The sequence below is a fragment of the Hyperolius riggenbachi genome, chromosome 2 (genome assembly GCF_040937935.1).
Source record: "Hyperolius riggenbachi isolate aHypRig1 chromosome 2, aHypRig1.pri, whole genome shotgun sequence".
Taxonomy (NCBI): Eukaryota; Metazoa; Chordata; class Amphibia; order Anura; family Hyperoliidae; genus Hyperolius; species Hyperolius riggenbachi.
The window spans coordinates 286,150,664-286,174,089 of NC_090647.1; positions in this window are offsets into that span (position 1 = coordinate 286,150,664).

Consider the following 23,426-nt stretch of genomic DNA (forward strand, 5'->3'; position numbering starts at 1 on the left):
AAGAACCGGATGATGATGATGATGATGAAGAAGAAGAAGAAGAAGAAGAAGAAAAAGAAGAATCAGATGATTGAAGAAGAAGAAGAACCAGATGATGATGGAGAAGAAGAACCATATGATGATGAAGTAGAAGGTGAAGAAGAACCAGGTGAAGAAGAAGATGAAAAACCAAGTGAAGACGAACCAGAAGAAGAAGAACCAGGTGAAGAAGAAGAAGAACCAGGAGCCAGTGAAGAAGAAGATGATGAAGAGGATGGTGATGATGACGAGAAAGAAGATGGTAAAACAGAAAAAGTAGACGGTGAAGAAAAAGATGGAGAGAAGAAAACGAAGAAGCTTCATTTTTTGCTTGAAGGCCATCCGAATTCGTGATCACGAGTATTACCCGAATTCAATTACCGATCACGATTCGAATTGAATTCAATGGGCGTGATCACGGCCGAATCCGAATTGACCCGGACCCGAATTGGAATGTACTCGAATCGAATTTGGATACATTCGAGCTACCCTGTTGGTAAGGGGCTCCTGTGCACACACTAGATTAAAGTTTAATCTATCCTGTGTACAAATCATAACTCTTGATTTATCTTACATTACTTATTTTTCACCTTAACTATAAGGAAAGATATTAGCATGAGGTAAACAGATAAGCAGCGCAAACAGTACTGATTGGGCAAGCACCATCAAAATTATAGTGATATGCCACAGTGATACTAGAGCTGAACTAACTAGGAGAAATAGGGGGACAAGGCATGTACTGCAAACTTGGTAGTATTGTCTCGCACTCACTAAAGCATCAAATCCATAGTCTTTAAGATTTCAATCAGAGGAGAAGAAGGAGATGGGCACAGCTGCTAAAATACCCTTTATTGTAGCTGGGTTGACACAAAAAGCTTACAGCAGTGGAAGGACGGACAAGTCTGACAGCTGTTTCGCAGGGACTAGCCATGCTTCTTCAGAGAACGTCCCTAGTAGTCCCTGCGAAACAGCTGTCAGACTTGTCCTTCCCCCCACTGCTGTAAGATTTTTTGTGTCAACCCAGCCACAATAAAGGGTATCTTAGCAGCTGTGCCCATCTCCTACTTCTCCTCTGATTGAAATCGTGGACTACTATTGGAGCACGCTGCAGGTAAGCCCAGTGTGGCAGTATCCACCCCTGCTGCATTTTGTGCATATGCTTTCTCCTCTCCATATTTCCATAGTCTTTAAGGGGAGTGCAACAGCTGAAAAGAGTGATGACGCCCTCTATACAATATTCAACAAGGAAAAGAGCTGGCACATTCAAAGTTAATCTTTATTGGTTCCATGTAAACCATATCTTTTACATGGAACCAATAAAGATTAACTTTGGATGTGCCAGCTCTTTTCCTTGTTGTTATGTACCGCAAGCTGTCCTGATGCCCACCACCACTTCCCCATTCTTCTCTGTCCCTCTCCTTTCCTACTAAAATGCTCCCCATGCACCCATGGCCAGGAGCATGATGGTGTAGTCGTGACATCATGCGCAGTGCCATGGGCAGGCGTTGTAGGACACGGGCACCTGGGCTAGAGCCTGCGCACAAATGCCTCATGCGGCCAACCCAGAAGAGACTGCCAGAGGGCATTTAGGTAGGAAAGGAGGGAGACAGAGGAGAATGGGGGAAGCGGTGGGCATCAGGACAGCTTGCAGTACATGCCTTGCCCCCCCCAAGTTTCTCTTAGTTAGTTTGGCTCTGGTATCCTTTAAGCGCAATGACAGAATCTGTCAAATAGGCCCACAACATGATGGTGACAACAGCGAAACAGCCCAATGAACTGCACCAGAATTTATCAACTGAAGATGGGGGACAAACCATCCAAAACCAAAGCGTTTGTGCCATGCACTGTGTTTTTGACCCCACTGCGAGGGGACATAGAAGCACCACGTTTGGCGATCCTGCAGGCTAAAGCAAAAAACAAGACAATGGGAAATGAAGAGAGCAAGTGCTGTGTTTGCATGTATGATGGTAAACGATGGTACCAAGTGCTGTCCATTCAGTGGATGGCACTGACTGAGCACCAGAGCCATCATTAATTGCCACAAAGACATTTGTGTGAACCGGCCCTAAGTCATTACACAATGGCCGCATTGCTCAAGCGCTGTCAAATGAATAGATAGTGCTCTATACCATTATTTCCTATCATTTGCAAAAAACACTGCACTCAATCCCATCATTTTCCATCATCTCATTTCATCTTGGATGCTACATGGATGCTACAGGATCAGCTAAGTGTGGTGCTTCCATGTTCCCTTGCAGGTGTCAAAACGCAACACATTTGCCGAATGATGGGAAGCACTGACACCATGCTTTCCTGCACTTGCACTTTGTATTTCTCAGTATCTTTTATGAAATATCCACCTGTTTTTTTTTATTTCAGTATCAATTTGTTTTTTAAATAACTCCCCCCACATTTTCATCTGAGCTGAAGGGGAAATGTTAAGCTTTACCTTACCTGGGGCTATTTCCACCCCCTAGCAGTCAATCTGGTCTATCGCTGCAGTTTTGCTTCCCTCCGTTAGCCCCTATGAGAGATCCTAGGTGGCTTCTCTCTCTCTCCCTTAATCGCCAGCTCAGTTCTTTGCAAACTGCACAAGAATCCTGTGGTTAGGTAAACAAAGACCATGGCTGGCAATATTATATCATATCATACAAATGTGTAGGAAGATAAACTCACTTTGAGCATCACTTGAAGGGTCTATTTTAAGACCGATATCAGGATAACCTATGGTCTAACAATTATATGAGATGATGAAAAGACTCTTCTCCAGTCACCGACCTAAGGGGGGAGGGAACCCACAAAATCTTTAGGGGATACCAAAGCCCAATTTATTTGAAGGTCATGTTTATGCCTCCGGTCTAGCAAGTTTGTTTGTAGTGATTTTCCCATAGAGAGCCTGTAGTCAACACTATGTCGCAATTGAGATTTCACCAAATTCTTTATTCATTGATGAAATCACTTCAAATTGCTTAAAATGAATCAATATCGATATACAAAAATAGTGATATTATGAATTTATGATAGAACACCCCTCCTCAAACCCCCCCCCCCCCCCCCCCCCACACACACACACACCAAAACGGTAGAAATTTACCATCATAACACATTGCAGGACATGGGATATGAGGAATCCACAGCTGTTAATTAGACTCTCTTGAAGCAAAATTAATTTATTAAAGTAATCATATGACCTCTGTTACTGCACCTGCTATATGATACATAGCACAGGCTATTTTTATATGGTGTTCTGCGGAAGCAGTACAAAATTGATACGTATTGCGGCTGTTTGAAACTTTTTCATGTTGTAGAGAACACCACAGCACAGTAATGAGAAGCACTAAAAGAAAGTGCCGTGTGCCGTGAGCTGATCATGTTTAACCCCTTAGGTATAATCAAATGTTTCTTGAGAGAACAGTTTTCTCTATACTTGGCAGCACTATGGAAAAACATAGCTTGTATTTGACCTGTCATTTTACTCTGCGCTAACTGGAACCTTGCCTTGTCAGAGTTCATATAATGACAGCTTTTCTGGAAATGTGAATCCTTGCCCATGAACGCTGGAACACATAATGATGTTTCCACATGTTCTACGCTGAAAAACCTACTGGACTTATACATATATGGTATTAACCACTTGAGGACCCACCCTTTACCCTCCCCTTAAGGACCAGCGCTGTTATTTGTGATCTGTGCTGGGTGGGCTCTACAGCCCCCAGCACAGATCAGGGTGCATCCAGAGCGATCAGATCGCCCCCCTTTTTCCCCCACTATGGGGATGATGTGCTGGGGGGGTCTGATCGCTCCTGCCTGCCGGTGTTGCGGGGGGGGGGCACCTCAAAGCCCCCCTCCGCGGCGAAATCCCCCCCCCCCCTCCCTCTCCTACCTGGCCCCCTGGTGTTCCGGGCTGCACAGGACGCTATCCGTCCTGTGCAGCCAGTGACAGGACGTCCCCTGTCACATGGCGGCGATCCCCGGCCGCTGATTGGCCGGGGATCGCTGATCTGCCTTACGGCGCTGCTGCGCAGCAGCGCCGTACAATGTAAACAAAGCGGATTATTTCCGCTTGTGTTTACATTTAGCCTGCGAGCTAAATGTAATAGCCGCAGGCTATTCACAAAGCCCCCCGCCGTGAATTGACAGGAAGCAGCCGCTCGCGCGAGCGGCTGCTTCCTGGTTAATCAGCCTGCAGCTGGCGACGCAATATTGCGTCGCTGGTCCTGCAGCTGCCACTTTGCCGACGCGCGGTATGAGTGCGCGGTCGGCAAGTGGTTAAACAAAAAAAGCCTGGCTCTAACTTAACTGACACCTTTTACACTCTATTTAGTTTTTATGTGTCAAGCTTAGAACACAAAACTGAATTTCCCTTTTCGACATTTGAATTTAAAGCATGCAGGGCAGTTTCTAGGCTAAATTACACCCAGGGTAAGGGTGTAAAATTTGTATAGTTGCCCCCATTATAGGTTAGATAGGTAGGTGCCCCAGTATAGATTAGATAGGTAGGTGCCTGCAGTATAGGTTAGATAGGTAGGTGGCTCCAATGTAGGTAGCCAGTATAGTTACCACTAGTATAGGTTAGATAGGTAAACACCCCCAGTATAGGTTAGAAAGGTAGGTGCCTGCATTATCTTTTAGATAGGTAGGTGCACACAGTATAAGTTAGATAGGTAGCAGACCCCAGTATAGGTTAGATAGGTAGGTGCCCCAGTATAGGCTAGATAGGTAGGTGCACGCAGTATACCTGTATTTCGCGCCGTATAAGACGCTCCGGAATATAAGACGCACCCAGGTTTAGAGGGCAAAAAACAGGGAAAAAATATATAAACTAAACCTGGTGCGTCCATATTTCAGGAGTGTCTTATACATGACCTCCCCCAAATGGTGTCCTCCTGTGTACCTCATGTGATCTCTTATCTCACCCTGTCTACCTAAGTTGTCCTGTGGTCTCCCCCTGTGTCCTCTGGTCTCCCCCCTGTGTCCTCTGGTCTCCCCACTGTGTCCTCTGGTCTCCCCCCTGTGCCCTCTGGTCCCCCCCCTGTAGTTACCCCCCTGTGGTCTTCCTTGTACCCTGTGGTTATCCTCCTGTGTCCTCTGGTCCCCCCTGTGCCCTGTGGATGCCCCCTGTGTCCTCTGGTCCCCTCCTGGCCCCTGCGGTTGCCCTCCTGTGTCCTCTGCCCCCCTGTGCCCTGTGGTCACCCCGTGTCCTCTGGTCCCCCCTGTGGTCTCCCCTGTGTCCTCTTGTCCCCCCTGTGTCCTCTGGTCCCCCTCCTGTGTCCTCTTGTCCCATCCTGTACCCTGTGGTCACCCCCCTGTGTCCTCTGGTCCCCCCTGTGGTCGCCCCCCTGTGTCTTATTGTACCCTGTGGTCCCCCTGTGTTCCACCTCCTTTGTCCTGATGTCCCCTGTGGTCGCCCTGCTGTGTCCACTTGCCCCCCCCCCAGCGTCCTCATGTGTCCCCGCTGGCCTGGCCTGCCCCTCGCTTATGTCTCCGACCCCCCCCCCCCCACTTAGGTCTCCGGGTCCCCTGCAGTCAGCAGCAGCAGCTGAGCTTACCTCCTGCATGTGTCCCCACTGGCCTGGCCTGCCCCCCGCTTATGTCTCCGGTCCCCCCCCCTTATGTCTCCGGGTCCCCTGCAGTCAGCGGCAGCAGCTTACCTCCTCCATCTTGCCCGCGGCGATTGAAGACATCCGGCTTCCCCGTGCGGCTTCCTCTAGTGCCAGCTTCTAATGACGCGTCATTGATGACGCATCATTAGAAGCCAGCACTAGAGGAAGCCGCACACTGAAGCCGGATGTCTTCAATCGCCGCGGGCAAGATGGAGGAGGTAAGCTGCTGCCGCTGACTGCAGGGGACCCGGAGACATAAGCGGTGGGACCAGAGACATAAACGGGGGGCAGGCCAGGCCAGCGGGGACACATGAGGATGCTGGGGGGACACAGGCAGGGAATCCCCGATGGCGGCGGGTCGGGTCGGCGGGCGCATGGAAGTCTGGGATTCCCTGCCTTTGCCGTATAAGACGCAGGGACTTTTTCTCCCCCTTTTTTGGGGAGAAAAAGTGCGTCTTATACGGCGAAAAATACGGTAGGTTAGATAGGTAGGTGCCCCCAGTATATGTTAGATAGGTAGGTGCCCGCAATATAGGTTAGATAGGTGTGTTCCCCCCATAATGGTAGGGGGAGTCAGCCGCGCGGAGTGCGACCCGACCTTTCCCCCTTCCTCTCCCCGGGGCCGTCCTCTGTGCTCCCCCCTTCACTGCAAAGTTAGCACAGCAGGAAGCTTTGTATAGAGCAACTCACCTCCCTGCGGTTCCAATCACTGATCACTTGCCGCTGGTCTCCTCTGCATAGCCGCTGATACACACTCTACTTCCTGATTAGCAGGATGGGGGGGGGGGGGGGCTCTGGTTACCTATTCTTGGGTAGGACTCTGATTACCAATACTGGGGAGGGGTCTGTGTATTGCCATACACAACAGCTGCCAGAGGCGGTAGCCATTATTTTTATTTTAATCGTTTTATATGAATCTGTTCATTTAGGTCTGAGGACCACTTAAGCACTTGTTTGTAAGAAGCTGGCTTGGACGTTTACACCCTAGATGACTTATGGGCTATTAACATTTAATGGATAAAGATAGTAATTGTTTTCATATATCATTTCTTAATTGTCTGAATAGATATGTAACCTAAATCAGATAAGGGCCGTTTTAATGTATGAATTCTTAATTGTTCAAAAGTAGATACTTGACCTAATGCAGACCATAAATCTGTCAATTTCAGGGAGGGAGGGAGGGAAGGACAAGATATGGTCCTGGTCCTATTCCAGCCATTTTGTGGGAGATCTGGTTAATATTAAGGTTATTTATAATACTCAATGGGTTGCCATAGTCCTCTATGGATTATGAAGTGTATAAACATTGAGGCAATTGATACTGATGTATCACCCTCTTGCTCCCCTCCTTAGTGTGAACACCCTTGCCCTTCTATGTAGATCCCAAGATGTAACACAGTATTAAATCTTGCTTTAACACTATGCCAAGAATAATCCTGTGTAATATATTGTGGGAGGATTACCGAGCGCTTTGTGCTGTCCACTCCTTTGAGAGCTTTTCATTTACACAAACTGTGCGAATCATCTTTTGGGTGCATTCAGATACTATTTTTTGAAGAATCAATAGACAACTAGAAGCAGATGATGGAAGAAGGATTTGTCAACTGAATTGTTGTGTCTGTCTTATCGATCTGTAAACACTGTTATGTTTCAGTAAATTTCTGTCCAAAAATATATATATGCGTGGCACGTTCTCCTTCCAAGAACCCTGGTTTTATTTCACTTTTGACACATCCTTAAAGTGTCACAGATAGATCAAGAATTCAAACAGCATTCAGACAACACAGAGTTCTGTATTCACTTGATTGCTGTTATCAAAATAGGTCAGTCTTAAGTCAAGATGGCCTCTTCAAGCAACAACAAGACAAGTGTAAACAGTGAGCAGCAGTGTTAACCAAAGACAACAGTGTGGTACTAAAAACTGGAGAGGTTTTTTGTTGTTGTTGTTTTTTTTAAAAAAAACACCTAACATAAAATGTATAGTTTAAAACAGCAACAGCTTCAGATAAATACCGTGAAGGTGCCCATACATGGCTCAATTTTTGGCATTAATATTAAATTTGGCAGACATAAATGACACTACATAGCCACCTGGTCATCATTTAAATCGATTTTCACCTGAAATTGATCAAATCAATCAATCCAGCATGCTGCAAAGATCTTGCACGAAAGGGCTCAGTCAGGTGTGTGGAGGTAGCAGCATTCGATTTCCCAATGACTAATGGACCCATGGACAGTCTCCCCCATGTAAAATATTACCCTCTGGGCCCATGGTAAGTGTTTCAGAATCACCTCTCCAATAGTGTGTCTCCTCCTGTGTCTCACATCTTTCTTCATGGCCACCAGGGGCAACTATACCCCATGACCCCACCACATGTATGTGACATCAGTACATGCCAAGGTGTCACATGGCCATGGAGGTGGGAATCAAGAGGAAGCACTTCAGTGGACACGTGGGCCTGCATTGGTCACCATGCGCCCGAGGGGGGGGGGGTATATAGTAAATGGGGAAGAACTGGGGCATCCAGTAGGTGAATGTGGCTGAACAGATTCCCAATAGATTTTTCGCCACATTCACAAATTGTATTAAAGTCAAAAGTGCTAACATTAGTGCAGGATGACACCCAGACACCGGGCTTCTGCAGTTGGGTGGATGTTGACAGCGACATATATGGTGGGGTGATACTGCACAGGGCAGGTTTAACTTTAGGAACCTGGCTGACATCCAGGATGAAATGGTTGAGAGACAGGAGAATACCTTATCCATGGTGGTGGAAAGGTCCGTGGTGTGGAGGTAGATTTGGGTGTCATCTGCATAATGTATCTGCCTTTCAGTTTTGAACATGTACATATATTCCCAGAAAAAAATCAGCACATTGACAGTGTAGTGACCAACATGAAATCCCGGGGAAAATTAAATTACTTTTGCTGGTGTTTGCTGTAACAGCTGCAGTACTGTAGTGTATCTCTGCAAAATAAAGGTTTAATTTGCATAAATAAACACATTAAAATGTGGAAAACACCCTTCCAACCCTCTTGAAGCCCTTGTCATTCATGCAGGCTGTAATAACCAGAATTTAGAGCCTGGACCATGTGGGACTTTGCAGCCTGAGCTATACCAACCTACATGGTCCATGTTATGGAGAGACTCTGGATTGGAGGGATGTCACGGCAAAGCTTCCATCTCTCCCCCAGAGCCCTTGCCCAATCCATGGACAAGGGGCACTTCCCCACTTCTGGACTCCCAGATGCCCCCGCCCCCCAAGTCAACAGAGTAGAGGGTTACTAATGTTCCACTTACCTATTTAAACAAAGAGTTAATAATGAAAAAAAAGCAGAACCTCACAAGTATAGTCCTTTAAAATTCTTAATCGACCATAAATACTTACCTTTAATTAATGATCCCATGCCAATATCATCTTGAGACCTTTATTAGAGATTCCTGACAAACATAACCGCACACAAGTATTGGTCAGTAGAGATGGCCCGAACCGTTCGTCAGGCGAACATCTCTGGGCCTTCTACTACTACAGAGCGTGACGTCGTTCATGACGTCACGCACATGCGCAGAAAGTGCCCGGCAACAGGAGCGCGATCTAGGACGCGCTCCGCCGGGCAGCGCAGGCGTACTACTCCGGGTCATAGTGACCCGGGAAGTAGTAGAAGGCCCAGTAATGCAGAGATGTTTGCCGGCGAACGGTTCGGGAACATCTCTATTGGTCAGCTGGAATGCAACATAGAGCACAGAGCTGTGGTCCTCATATGTGAAAATCTGGGGTTGTGATCCAAAGCATTCAGAATGACGTTCAGAATTCAATCATCCTTAGTGACAGTTAAGGTCTCACTTGACCACAAGGCACGGAAATAGTTCCCTACTCAGTAAATAGTCAAAAACACTTTCATTTTCAACATTTATTCTCACCCAGGGACAAGTATTGCATAGGACCATGTATTAAAAACAAACGCTGGGTTACTCTTTTTCATAATAATCACATAACTTGTCACAGTCATCATTGTGCTATGACATTAATCAGAAACTGGAAGAAAAGGCCATGCATGACACACTTCAGGATACTTAATGAGATATTGAACATGTCTCCACAACGTGACAAGAATCACAACATCAGTAAATCCCAATTAATGAATTTAAGGCAAAAATGCCTCAAAACATGAAGACAATATCCATATATTCATAGATATCTATCCTACTTAGCCTTGAGTGTTCTTCTTTATGTTAAGGCAAGATTCCACATATTAATGGAAAGTCAGTCCATATAATAAGCTATGAATTATTAAATTAAAGCCTTAGATCACCATTTTAGATTATTACATAGTTAGCATGGTTAAAAAGAAGAAGAGGAAACAAACAAAAAAACAAAACTAAAAAACTAAAAAAAAACTAAATAAAAGAACCCACACACATCCCAGTTGATCCAGAGGAAGGCAAACAACTCTGAGAAGGCTTACGCCAATAAGGGGAAACATTTCTTCTCGGCTCCAGATGCTAGATAGATAAATTTCTGGATTACCTCTGCTGGAAGTAATTACCTAGTATTTATGGCTGTGGATGTCCTTCGCTGCAAGAAAAGCATCCAGCCCTCTTAAAATACAGATATAGAGTTTGCCATAATTAATTCCTGAGGTAAGATATTCCAGATTTTAGCCACTTTTTCTGTAAAGAATCCCTACCTAAATAGATGGCAAAAACAATTTTCCTCCATACACAGATCAGTTCTCATTGTCCTCTGTACACGCCTAGAGACATAAAACACACCTCCCAAGCCTTTGTATTGCCGTCTGATGTATATATACATATTAATAAGGTCACTTCACAGTTGTCTTCTTTCTAAGCTAAATAAGCCCAGTTTGTTCAACCTTTCTTGGTAATGGAGAGAGACCTTCGATCACTCTAATTAAAATGAGTTGCCTATCTTTCTACCTATCGTAAATTTCCAATGTCCTTTCTATAGTGCAATGTCCAAAACTGTATCTCATACTACAGATGTGGCCTCATAAGTGATTTATGCAGATGGAATAATATACTAGCATCTTGGGACTTTGTTTTAGCTGCTGCTGCTGCTGCTTGCTATTGTATATGGTTACTTACAGTAACTTGTTGTCAACCAGCATCACAAGTCCTTCTCCAAGACATTGTTAATAAATGGTATCATCCTGATTCAAAACTTCATTGTTAATAAAGGTGAATTGGGGGTATGTACTTTTTCACAGAATGTTCACATTTAATGCAGCCATTTGAAAGAGGCAGTCATGTGACCCAAGATCCCTTTACAAACGGCAGCTGCCAGGTGAGAGGGTGTTCCCAGTTAGTGAACAGCTCTCACTTCCCAGCACAGATCCATCATCACCTGACTCCACCCATCTCCTCCATCTGTTGCTAAGAGATTAACTCTTTGTGGCCATCCCTGTTGAGTCACATATTTTTCTTTCCTATTCATCTTTGCTCAGTGTGTAATTATGTAAGTATCTGACCCTTTACACCTTCCCCGGTGTGTTTATAAAAGTACCTAGGGGAGGACTGGGACCTTTTGTCCTGGGTAGAAAACATGGCAGCTGTAGCCCAACTTTTGTAGCAACCTGCAAAACAAATCTCAAATCTAATTGACAGGTGCCACTGGGAAAGGCAGCAAAGTGGTTCAGTGGCCTCTGGGAACATGCATGTTTTTAGCAGGAGGTTCACAGGTTGCAAAAAGGGCTCATCATACCCCAACACATATCCAATCTTGAAAAGCAGCTCCAATCGAACTTGACCTTTATGAATGAATTGCCAATTTTATTGTTGCATATTATCAGCGGTTACATAGCAAGCAACCAGTACGATGTTTCAGGCTACATGCCCTTTATTAAGTGCTCAGCCCTCTGGTAAAACATACTCATATATATAGACATCACACAACACACCCATCCTACCTGGTAGAGGGCCGGAACAAGTCTTGCAATACAATGAACTCTTTCCTCATAGAGAGCAGCAATGAAACTATAAGAAGCATCTGAGGGTGAAATCAATATTTAAACCTCCGGGCGATTGTGTCCCCAATCTCTCCATCCACCAGGCTTCCTTCCAAAGCAAGTCCACCTTTGGGTCTCTCCCTTCCTGAAAACTAACCACCTCCAGTGCCTATCATATATTTTGGCTGGGCTTGTGGTGGAACTCTTGAAAATGTTTACCTAGGGGACAATCCCTCTTTTTTTTTTAGTGCTCTCAGCTTATTTGTCAGGGTTGTTGATGTTAGTTGTATGTCTGGCTTTCGCAAACCTTGAGGTTTAGCCCACACAGGGCCGTGCCGAGGCAGAGGAAAGAGAGGCTCCAGGCTCAGGGTGAAATGTAGGAGCGGGCGCATAACTCACTCAGCTATCATTCCCCTATTGTGTTTGAAGCAGAGAGAACTAAGAAAAGGATATACGTAGCAGTGACTGCAAGCCATATAACTAGAGATTAAGGTGTTGGGGGCCCTAGGGCGCCACTTAGTTTAATAGCAACCAGTGTGTGATGGCTGGGGTAGGAGGGATGGAGGGGCACACTGTGGTGTCTCAGCCTTGGGTGCTGGAGGACCTTGTCCCGGCTCTGGGCCCACATATTCTAGGCTGCAAGGGCACCTAATGACTTAAATTACCCCTTGGGTGTCACGTGTTGCACAACAGCTCAGAGGGAATTGTTCACCTGATTGTAGGTGATGCACACTTGGGCCCTTAGTGTTGGCAGTGTAAACATGGGAAAGTACCCACTTTAGATGTCCCAAAAAAACTTGTGTCCCTGTCTCTCACTAAATTATCCCTTAGGGACTTCTTTCGGTTGAAAAATGTCAGAGGCTTAAAAAACAAATCTTCTCAACATCAGACATAACTAAATTGGCAACTATAGGGGCTTAAGGGGCACCCATTGGCACACCAAGGATCTGCAGATAAAATCCATCTCCAAACCTGAAATAAGAGTGGGCAAGGCTGAACTCTAGCAGTGACATAATGAATTCAAGCATCACAGATGGGACTCTGTCATCTAATCTTAATCGTTTTCTAACTGAAACAAGGGCCTCATTGTGGACAATTTTGTTATACAGGTTAACCACATCCACACTGACTAAAAAACTAACTTCATCAATATGCAATTCTGATAAATGCTTCAAAAAATGAGTGTTTTTCAAACATTGTCATTCTGCCTGTATAATCAGTTGCAACCAAGTATCAACAAATATTCCTAACTTTCTAAAGCATTTGTTGGATATGTTGCGGGAGTCTGTGCAAGGCAATGGTGGTCTCCATAAGAACATGGGGAGCCTCAGGTGAATCCAGAAGCTTCTCTCTAGATATGGCCCGAACGGTTCGCCGGCGAACTTCCATGGTACGCGGTCGCGGAGAACCGCAAACTTTCCCGGAAGTTCTGTTCGCCCCCATAGTGCACCATTAGGGTCAACTTTGACCCTCTACATCACAGTCAGCGGGCACATTGTAGCCAATCAGGCTACACTCCCTCCTGGAGCCACTCCCCGCCTTATAAAAGGCAGGTAGCGCCGGCCATCTTACTCACTCGTGTGCCAGCATTAATTAGAGAAGGGAAAGCTGCAGCAGACTCTCTCATAGGGAAAGATTAGTTAGGCTCTTGTAGGTTTCTTAGCTTGCTCCTTGCTGATTCTTATTGCTAAAATAGCACCCCACAACAGCTCTTTTGAGAGCTAATCTTGTTCTTGTGATCTATTTTGTGTGTGTGTGTGTGTGTGTGTGTGTGTGTCCCACTGACACTTGTGTTGCATAGACAGCCTTGATAATGCATACTGTGTGTGCCACTGCCAGGACAAGCACATTCACTGACTACCTGTGTGTGTGACAGATGCACATTGTAACACCCATCACTGCATATACCTACATGGACAACACAGCAGAAGGTAGAGGTCTGAATCCGATCTTCAAGCACCTTCTTCGGGAGGACTTTTGCCTGAGGTCCCTGCTCCGGGCCTGTGGCGGGCAGGGATCTTCCCTGTGCTAGCTGGCCGCTCCAAGAATGGAGCGGCCAGCTCATACCCCCCCTGCTGCTACCAATACTTACCCGGGGGATAGCGGAGACTACTCTGAAGAGGACATCGCGAACAATTCAATAGCATGGATAAAAGCTGCGAAGGCCTGCGAGGAAACGCTGTCACAACTGAAATACAGCTTTGCGAAGGCCAAGTTTCGATATGGCATCAAGTGGAAGCCCGAGTTTCTGTGGCAGGACGAGCAGCTGATGGACCTGAGGAGACAGATTCTGGTTCAGAAAACAAAGTTAGCCGACTTAGGAAAAATCGGAGGACCCTTTGCTGAGCAACTGGGTTACAAAAAACGATTTAAGAAGATGCTCAAGCCAGACACAGATATAGACGATAGTGACACGGAGGAGGACTGCATTATCGTTGAAGATGAGTGCACCCCCCCAGAAAGACCTCCATGGATAAAAGATGAACCGTCCTAGTCCCAGATCCCACCTGGGCAAGGTGTGCCGGCCGAGGACCCCAAGGAGGAAGAAAACGGGAGTGAGGTGCTGGAGAGTGAGGGGATGCTAGTACCGGACTCTGCGGCGAGTGTCCAGGTGAGTGCTGGTGGTGTTGGTGCCGCTGCCCCTGCTGCTGGGGGTCTTGGTGGCGTGGATGCTACTGGGGCCCTCAGTGAGGAGGTGGGTGGTGGTGCTGGTGCTGCTATCACTGCGGCTGTGGCTGGCATGCCTCCCTCTGATATACCTGGAGGTGGTGGTGTGGCTGCAGCTTCGGCGGCCTCCCTGGATGCTCACACGGGTCCTGCTCCTGGTGGATCTCTGGTCCCTGCATTGGGGTCACTGGTGGTGGCTGATGTAGGTTCCTGGGTGAAGCTGGGAGTGGGGCCGTGTTCCCAGAGTCCTAGGGAAAACTCCCCGCATCGCAGTGTGGCCTATCAAGATGGCGCCGGCTCACCGAGCGGCGTCTCATCCACGCCAAGCCAGCTTCCGGTCGGCGGGGAGGAAGTGACGTCCGCAGCCGCTTTTCCGCATCAAAGCGGAATTACCATTGAAGTTAATACAACTGACGCGGCCGAAAGTCCGCATGGCGGCGGAAATGCCATTAGCGCTAATGCAAACGAATGCGGATTTTCTGTTGAAGCTGATGCGTCTGTATCTTCGCATGTCGGCGGAAATTCCATCAAAGCCAATGAGGATGTATGCGGATTCCGGCCTGGTGATGCGGAGGATCTAGCTAAAGGCGGAATTCCGCCGCAGGAGACAGAAGTGGATGCAGGGGATGCGGAAAAGCAGCCATTGAACAAGGCATCGCGGAGTGGGGCGGTTTCTGAGGATGGAGAAGATGCAAATGAGGAGGAGGTGGCTATCATGGTCCAGAGAAAGCAGTCTGATCGGGGAAGCATACAGACTGCTATGGCAGTCACATCTGCAGTGCTGCGAGGGGATCTGGATGGATGTGGGTCAACTTTCCTGGGACTTTTAGACTCTTCTATGGATGAGAACCAAAGAGTGGAAATCGTGCGTTTGACCAACCAACCGAGTCTCAAAATGGATTTATCAGTTGCAGAACTTGCGGAGGAGGACTTCCCTCAGGCTGAGGGGCAGGAGATTCCTGAACCTCCAGGACGCACGGAGGTTGCAGGAAGCGATCTTGATCAGCTAGCCCAAGAACTCTACCCAATGTCTACTGAAGAGGCAAATCCGAGTTCCTTTGAGGAACAGAGCTGGGACAAGGACAATGGACAGCTGATAGGTGAGAAACAATCTCCTTTGTCTATTGGGAAGCAAAAAAAGAAAGTTAATAAAGGAAAAAATAAAATAAGTAAAGCGAAAAAGCTTAACATTGACGTTGGTGGGAGGAGAAGAAAGCGTGGAGGTGCCTCTGCCTCTGCGTTAGTGGTAGAGGAAACTGACATGTCCTCTCAGGGGACTCCAGGTGGGAAGGAGGAGGGTGACCAGGATAAGCAAAGGTCCCCAAATTTGTGCAGGAGAGTGAGGGTGGGGAGATCTTAATGGCACAAGGTGATGGGGGCATTCCAAAAAAGAGAGGAGAAGGGTACAGGGATCTCGTCCCATTTTTTGAGAGGAATCTTCTCTCTGACCTCATGTCTGATGATGAGGAGAGGAGTAAGAAAGGGGGGAAGAAGAAGAAGAAAAGCAAACAGCCTGAGGCCCCCCCGTTAGTAATAGACGACCTTATTACCGAATTTAAAACAGCCAACTTGCCGTACAGAGCAGAAAAGACGAAGTTGGTAGTTATTGATGAGCACTCTGGTGAGGCTGTGGTGCTTGCGGTGGAGCCGGGGGGATACTACGGGGGATTATGTCTGGTGGGCATGGGTGACCCCAATTGTGGCCTCCAACTGGAATTTCGAGCAGGCGGGAGAAAGTTTATGGTAGAGAATGATATCGTGAAGAGATTTTCTCTTGCAGGTGAAGTAGAATGGATGGAGGCCATATTTGGGCTTGGGCCGAATGCCCCCAGACATGGGTCTCCCCCTCCCCCCGTCTCCACTGCAACCGGCCTTGGTCGGAGTATTGATAAGTCTCCTGCAGTTGATAATGGGGATACAAGTCTGACCAGCAATGCTGGTGGTGTTGTGGTAGAGGCTGTTGGGTGTGCTGTGGCTGAGTCGGAGCTGCCAGAGCTGGAGAGTGTGATAAGGGTTGGATTTCCAGCCCTCAGACCTGCTCAAAATCTGGGGGCCCTCACTCCGCTGGCGGCTTCGGCTCAGGGTACTTCATCAGCTCGCCCAGCGTCATACTCCAAGGCAGTTAGGGGTCCTGCTCCTGGTAGGAGGGTTGTAGCTCCCCTGGAGACAGGATGGGAGGCCCACGCCCCAGGTCGTAGGAATGTTGTCCGCCTCAAATGGGATCATGTTCTCCTTCCCATTCCTACTAAGAGGCAATTTGTTAAGTATCTCCTCGACCTGGGGGTTAGGCCAGCGGACCTCTTTGCGATCCTGGCTCCAGGGGACCCTCCGCTGTACTATGACGTGTCCTTTCTCTCCCAGCAAGGCATGGAGTCATTTCTAGAGGAGCGGCTGAAGGAATCAGAGAATAATGAGTGGCATGGTTTCAAGGTCATTCCTCTGTCCAGGCAAATGCTGGAGAGAAAGGCACACATCATGGTGCAAAATGAAAGCATCCCGGTGCGGGATAACTTGGGTCCAACATTATGCGGACGTAATGTCCCAGCCACACAAGGTCCTGGACGAGCTCGGGATCTGGTGGGGGGAGTATGAGGTGGCGATCCAACTCCGTGCAAAGGAGGGGGCCGTCACCCATATTCCCCATTCCGCCCTCATAGGGCGGGACTAGGTCATCACCTACTACCGGGGCCAACCCAGGACCTGCAAAAAGTGTGGGAAGCGGGGACATTTGGCCAGCGGCTGCCCGTATCCGAGGTGCAGTCGTTGTCAGGAGTTTGGGCACTCTGCTTCGTCTTGTAGATGGATTAAATGTAACTTCTGCTTTGAATTCGGGCATCCATATACAGAGTGCCCAATCTCCTGGACGACGATGCCCTCGGACCTGAAGAGAGCCATGTTGGCTAATATGGGAGAGAGCCAGGAAGTCTCTGTGTCTGACCCTAATATGTCTGAAGTTCAGTCCGTTCCAGCTCCTAACGTGTCTACGTCCAGTGTGAACCTCCTCTGTAGTCCCTTCCCCTGGTTCTCTTTCAGTCGACATGGCCTCTGATAGGCAGCCTGGGCCTGAGTCATTGGCTCCTGCCCGGGAAGCTGTTCAGGGCGGAGGCAGCCCTCCTCCCAAAGAGCAGCGACCCAAACCTGCAAGGAGTAGGGAGGGAGGTGGTCTTTGACCTCACTCTGCTGCTCCTGTAGCTCAACCTTTGGCCCCTAAACCTACTCCTAGGAGGACAAAGGTCCCTCCTGCCACCGTTTCCTCTTCAGGTGGCCCTACCCTGCCCCCTCCTGTACCTGCCACCCCAGCCCCTGCTGTGTCCCTTCCCCCTCCTGGCCCCTCAGCCCCTGCTGTGTCCCTTCCCCCTCCTGGCCCCCCAGTCCCTGCTGTGTCCCTTCCCCCTCCTGGCCCCCCAGCTTCTGCTTTGTCCCTCCCCCCCCGGCCCCTGACCCCTGCTGTATCCCCTCCCTCCTCTGGCCCCTCCACCCCAATTGTTCCTGCCCCCCTCCCTGACCCCCCTGCCATTGTCCCACCCCTCCCCCTCCCTCTGCCCACCCCTCCTCGTCCACCGAGGGCGGTATTTTTGTGCCGACCTGTCCTGTCCCCTCTGCCTATGCTTTTTCGGTTCCTGGCCCTACAGGGGCAGCCCTTGCTCCATGGAAAAGGGAACATCTTTCTCAAGAAGAAAGAGACTACTTAGAACAATGATTTAAGATGAAAAAGAAAAAAGGGGTCAAACCCATGTCTACAGTCCCCACGGAAGAAAAAAGGGAGGCAAAGAGGGTGGATGCCTTTCAGAGAAGGCAAAAAAGCAAAGATCTAAGCCTGTCAAACAGGTTCGAGGTATTGTCTTCTTCTCCCCTCGGTTCGGAGGAGGAAGAGATGATTGTTGAGGGTTCAGCCCCTGTTGAGGAGGCAATGTGATTTGTGTCGATGTATTTTTCTTTTTGTAAATGTTGTCATTTTATTTACTTATTGTCTTTTGTCTAAAGAAGTGCAAAGGAAAACCTTAAATCACTCTGATGGCAGTTCCCCCACCACTCATGCTGGCAACGATCAACGTTGCCAGCATCAAAATGACCAGGGCTCGAAAATTGGCTTTCTCGATTTTGGCTGCCCACGAGGCTGATGTGTTTTTCCTGCAGGAGACCAGCCTCACCTCTGCAGCTGACCTTTGGTTGGCTGAGAGGGACTGGGTGTCTGGTCCGAGTTTTTGGTCTCTTGCGGGAGAGCCTGGTGGTGTGGCGGTCCTTTTTAGGACCGACATGGAAACGTGCCGGCGAGTAATTGAGGTAGAGATGGGTAGGTGTCTGGTCTTAGACGTCTGCATGAGGGGGCAGCATCTCAGGCTAATCAACATCTATGCCAGCCCCCAGTGTTTAGGGGCGAGAAAGCGCCTCTTTATGCAGATCAGGCCATTCCTTTTTTCAGCCTATACTGTGATTCTGGGTGGTGATTTTAACATCGTCACTAGGGCCATGGACAGGGTAAGGGCCCAGGTCCAGATAGGTACAGGTAGTAGTTATCTAGTTAGATTGGCTAGCCAGTCCCCAAGTCTCCCGGGTTTCACCTTTTATAGAGGTAGCAGTAGGTCTAGGATAGATACGTTTTTTGTTTCGGAGAGCCTCATCACTTCAACCCCCAAGTTGTTGGCGGTGGAGTTCTCTGATCACCTTATTCTGTCGGTGGGCTTGAATGCTTCAGATGTCCCTCCCAGAGGCCGGGGTATTTGGAGGATGAATTCGATCCTGCTACTGGAAGGTGAGGTAAGACAATCCTTTGAGGAGTTTTTTCAGGCACAGGTCTCCATCCTGGACTGCTTTGACAATAGGTCTGAGTGGTGGGAAGAGGTCAAAAAATGTGTTGTTAGATTTTTCAAGGGTCTAGCGTCCCGTAGGAGTATTGATAGAAATCTGGCTTACCGGCGTCTAAGGGAGAGGTTGACTGTCCTCGTCTCTGTGGGCGGGGATCCTGGGGAGATCTCCGAGGTCAAACTTCACCTTAAGCAGCAGCAGTACGACCGGCTGGCTTCTTTGGCTTTGGAAAGGGATCATGGTAAATACCGCTCACCTGATCCTTACCAGAGTTTCAAACAAAGTGCAGCGCTTAAGACGGTCATCGGTCTCAGGGATGCCTCGGGGTCTCTGGCAAAGTCCAGGTCGGAGATCCTAGACATCGCTAGAGGGTTTTACGCTGACCTGCTTGGGGAGAAGCCACTTGATCAGGCGAGGATGGAAGACTTCTTGGCTTCCACACCAGGTCTGGGAGATGTTGATATCTCTGTCACGGATTTGACAACAGAGATCACTGCAGACGAAGTAGCGAGAGCCATTGGTGGCCTTGCGCCCAAAAAGACTCCGGGTCCGGATGGACTGACGGCTGAGTTTTACAAGGCTTTCGTGTCCATCCTGGCCCCTCAATTGGCCGGTGCCTTTAATGATTGTCTTGCTGAGGGCCAGTTACTGCCCTCCATGAGGCAATCTGCTTTGATCCTGCTGTCAAAGGGTCGTGATCCTGAGATGATTGAGAATTGGCGTCCCATCAGCCTTCTTAACGTCGACAGGAAGATCCTGGCAAAAATTTTGTTCTGGCGGTTGTCCCAGGTGACAGATGTGCTTTCTCGCCATCAGCACTGCTCTGTTGTGGGTAGGAGCACGCTCTCAGCACTGTTAGCTGTCCGGGAAGTCCTGGAACGGTGCAGGGCTGAAGGTTGGGGAAAGTACTTGCTGACGTTGGACCAGTCTAAGGCCTTTGATCAGGTCAATCATAAGTACCTTTGCCGACTACTTACTGAGTATGGTTTGCATGGGAGGTTTGTTAATTGGCTGCGAACTTTATACAGAGAGGCTGAAAGTTTCATGTTGATCAATGGATGGGTCAGCCAGCCTTTCGAGGTGAGCTCGGGGGTCCGCCAGGGGTGCCCGTTGAGTTCCCTGCTGTACGTGTTTGCCATTGACCCCTTCGTGAGGAGGCTAAAGGGCAGCGTGCTTAGTGGGGTTCCGGCTGGTGTCTCTGGTAGCTCATCTTTGAAGGTGGTGGCATACGCTGACGATGTTACTGTGGTGGTCTCAGATGCAGAGGAGGCGTTGGTGGTTGCTGAAGAGATCACTAGGTACTCGTTGGCGTCTGGTTCAAAGATCAATCCTGATAAATGTGTGACGTTGTGCATGGGCAAAATTGGAGAGTCCTTTAGACTTCCCGGGTCTTTTCCCATGCCTCAGGAGGAAATCAAGATTCTCGGCATCAAATTCGGCCCAGGCGATTACGGCCTGCAAAATTGGGAAAGCAAGCTGTCTGATGTCAACAGGAAAGTAGTACGCTGGAAAGGTTGGAGTTTGACCTATAGGGAAAGGGTTGACCCAGGGCCGGTTTAAGCAACAATGGGTCCCCAGGGCAAAATAAACCTGGGCCCCCCCCCCCCCCCCCCAACAGATACCCCAGAGAAAAAATTGGCATTAAGGGACCTTTTTTGCAGCTGGTATAGTCAGGGTTTGAAGCCCCAATCGGTCGGAGCTCCACATTCTGGCTACCCCAGCCTGCATGGGGGACAAGGGGTTAAAAAGTTTCAGGAGGGGGGCCCCACATAATTTAAAAAAAAAATTCCCACACTCTAAACATAAAAAACAAAATTGGGAAAATAGGAAAAAAATGCCAGGGATCTTCATACAGCCATATTGCGGCTTTAATAGCGATCCCTGGTCAAAGTGCTGCGGCTGCGTAAGGACCCCCTGGAAACCCCGTCAGGAAATTTATTGCTCTTTCTTTTGATAAATGTAAAATTACACTACCGTTAGGTACTAAAAGTGACATTTACCGCATTGAAAAGTATACTTTTTTCCTTCGAAACTTTAAAATCGATTTTCTCAAAAACTATAAGGTCTTTTTGAAAAATTGTTTTTTTCCTCATATTCCCAATGATCTCCTTAACATATCCCGGTTTCTAGAATTTAAGGTGGATTTGCTATTAACCATTAAAGTCGGGGGGGTTTTAAATGTGTATTTTTTTCCTTTGAAACTTTAAAATCGATTTTCTCAAAAACTATAAGCTCTGGGGCCCTGGGGCAGCTGCCTCCTTTGCCTCTATGGTAGCGCCGGCCCTGGGTTGACCTGATCAAAACCTATCTAGTGCCAATATTGTTGTATGTCAGCTATGTTGCGATTTTGCCAGCATCCCTGTATACCAGGGTCAATGCCCTGTTTTTCCTGATGTTGTGGGGAAACAGGATGAACCCTGTGCGCAGGAATATCACTTACAAAACCAGGCAGGAGGGTGGCCTAGGTATGGTCAACCCGATTGTCCTTTTCTCTCTAATTTTTATCAAATACAATCTTGGTAGCCTGTTGGTAGAGAGCCCGCCTGGTTGGGTAGAGATCTTCCAGACTTGGAGTGAGCCTTTCCTTAGAGAATGGAAGAGCGGTGGCCCAGTGAAGAATCTGAGAGCACATCATGGCTATCTTCTGGCCTATGTCTTGCCTTGCATGAAGAAACTATGGCAGTGGGGATTGACGGTGGAGGACATCAAATCGGTCCTGTTGGCTAGAGTGGTGGACTCCCACTTTCCTGACTCACTGGCCTTGAGGGATTGCCCAGGCACAATTTTGGAGGACGGTTTGCATTTGTTGAATTCACCGCGGGTACCGAACAAATTGTGGGACATCGCCTGACTTACTTTCCAGGGCAAACTCTATGTTGGGGGGAACTTGAAGTGTCGGGAGGTGGCGGTTCATGGTTGTCCTCGGCAGGAGTGTGCTGTTGAGGAGACCATGGATCATTTCCTGATGTCATGTCCCTTCAACATGGAGGTGTAAGAACAGGTGGGGAGGGCCCTGAATATCCCGTTTCTGGCGCATCTCAGTTATGCTGAGTGGGCATATGGGGCCTTCAATCAGCGCCAGGGTTATGATTTGTGCACGTTATACGTAGTTAGTCTAGTGGTTAGGAGACATGTATGGTTAGCACAGTGTGATGTAGCCATTAGGAAGCAAGTCTTGCCCGTCCACATGGTGGTGAGTAACATTCTGGGTGAGGTGTGGAAAATTCGGTTCTTGGAGAGGAAGAAGCTGGGGAGAGGGGCTTGGGTTCTGGCGTGGCAGAACATCAAGCCTCCTTGAACTGTTGGAGGCCTCTTCCAGGTGTGAGCTTTTCTGTCTCTTCTCTTTCTCACAGTAGTTTTTTGGTTTTTTTATTGATTTTTTTTTAAGTCTGGCTGCAGGCACAAGGGGAGCGTCCCTTTGTGCTTCTTCCTACTTGTTGGTGTGGATTTGTCCCGTATTGTGGGTTAGTCTATTTTAGTCTTGTGTCTATGTAGCGTCCTTAGTCTTATATGTTCGTTTGTTATTTTTTTGGGCGTAAAAGTCCCACGGTATGCATGTGTAGTGTATGGTGTAATGTAGGTGTTATCTTTCACTTTTTAGCTGGGAGTGTATGTTAAATGTTTGTTTTTTTTCTTTCTTTCTTTTCATTTTTTGTCATGTTGTCTGGATGTTGTGATGTAGGTGTTGTTTTATGTCTTCTGGGTGGTGGTTGATGTTATGTGTTTTTATTTCTTTTATGTCTGGTTGTCTAGTTGTTTGATTGAGAATGCATGGTGTCTCCTCATCAGCGGGTTGGTTATATTTAATGTTGTCTGTATGGAACAGTTTGTTTCCTAAGCTTTTTGTGCAGTAATATATAGCACATATTGTTTTCAGTTTTTCTTGCGCTATGTAAGATATGTTTGTGCCTATAGCTTTGTGTATTCTGTGGCACACCTTTAGAATGGACTATTTCCTGATCATTTATGGTTATTATTTGTAGTGCATACTTTTACTTTATTTATTGTATGCTATATGATGATTTTTTTTGGTTTATTGGCATACTTTTACCTTATTTATTTCCTTGTATGCTTTAAGTTTTCCATAAATAAAAAAGTATACCTACCTACCTGTTGTTCACAGTGCACCCACCTACCTACGCTACGTGAGCGCACGCAGAGTCACTGGGCCTGTCCGCTACATGTCTGGGTGTGACAGGTGCACATTGTAATACCCATTACTGCATGTACCTACCTACCTACCTGTTGTTCACAATGCACTCACCTACCTACGTGAACGCACACAGAGTCACTGTGCCTGCCGCTACCTGTCTGTGTGTGACAGGTGCACATTGTAATACCCATCACTGCATATACCTACCTGTT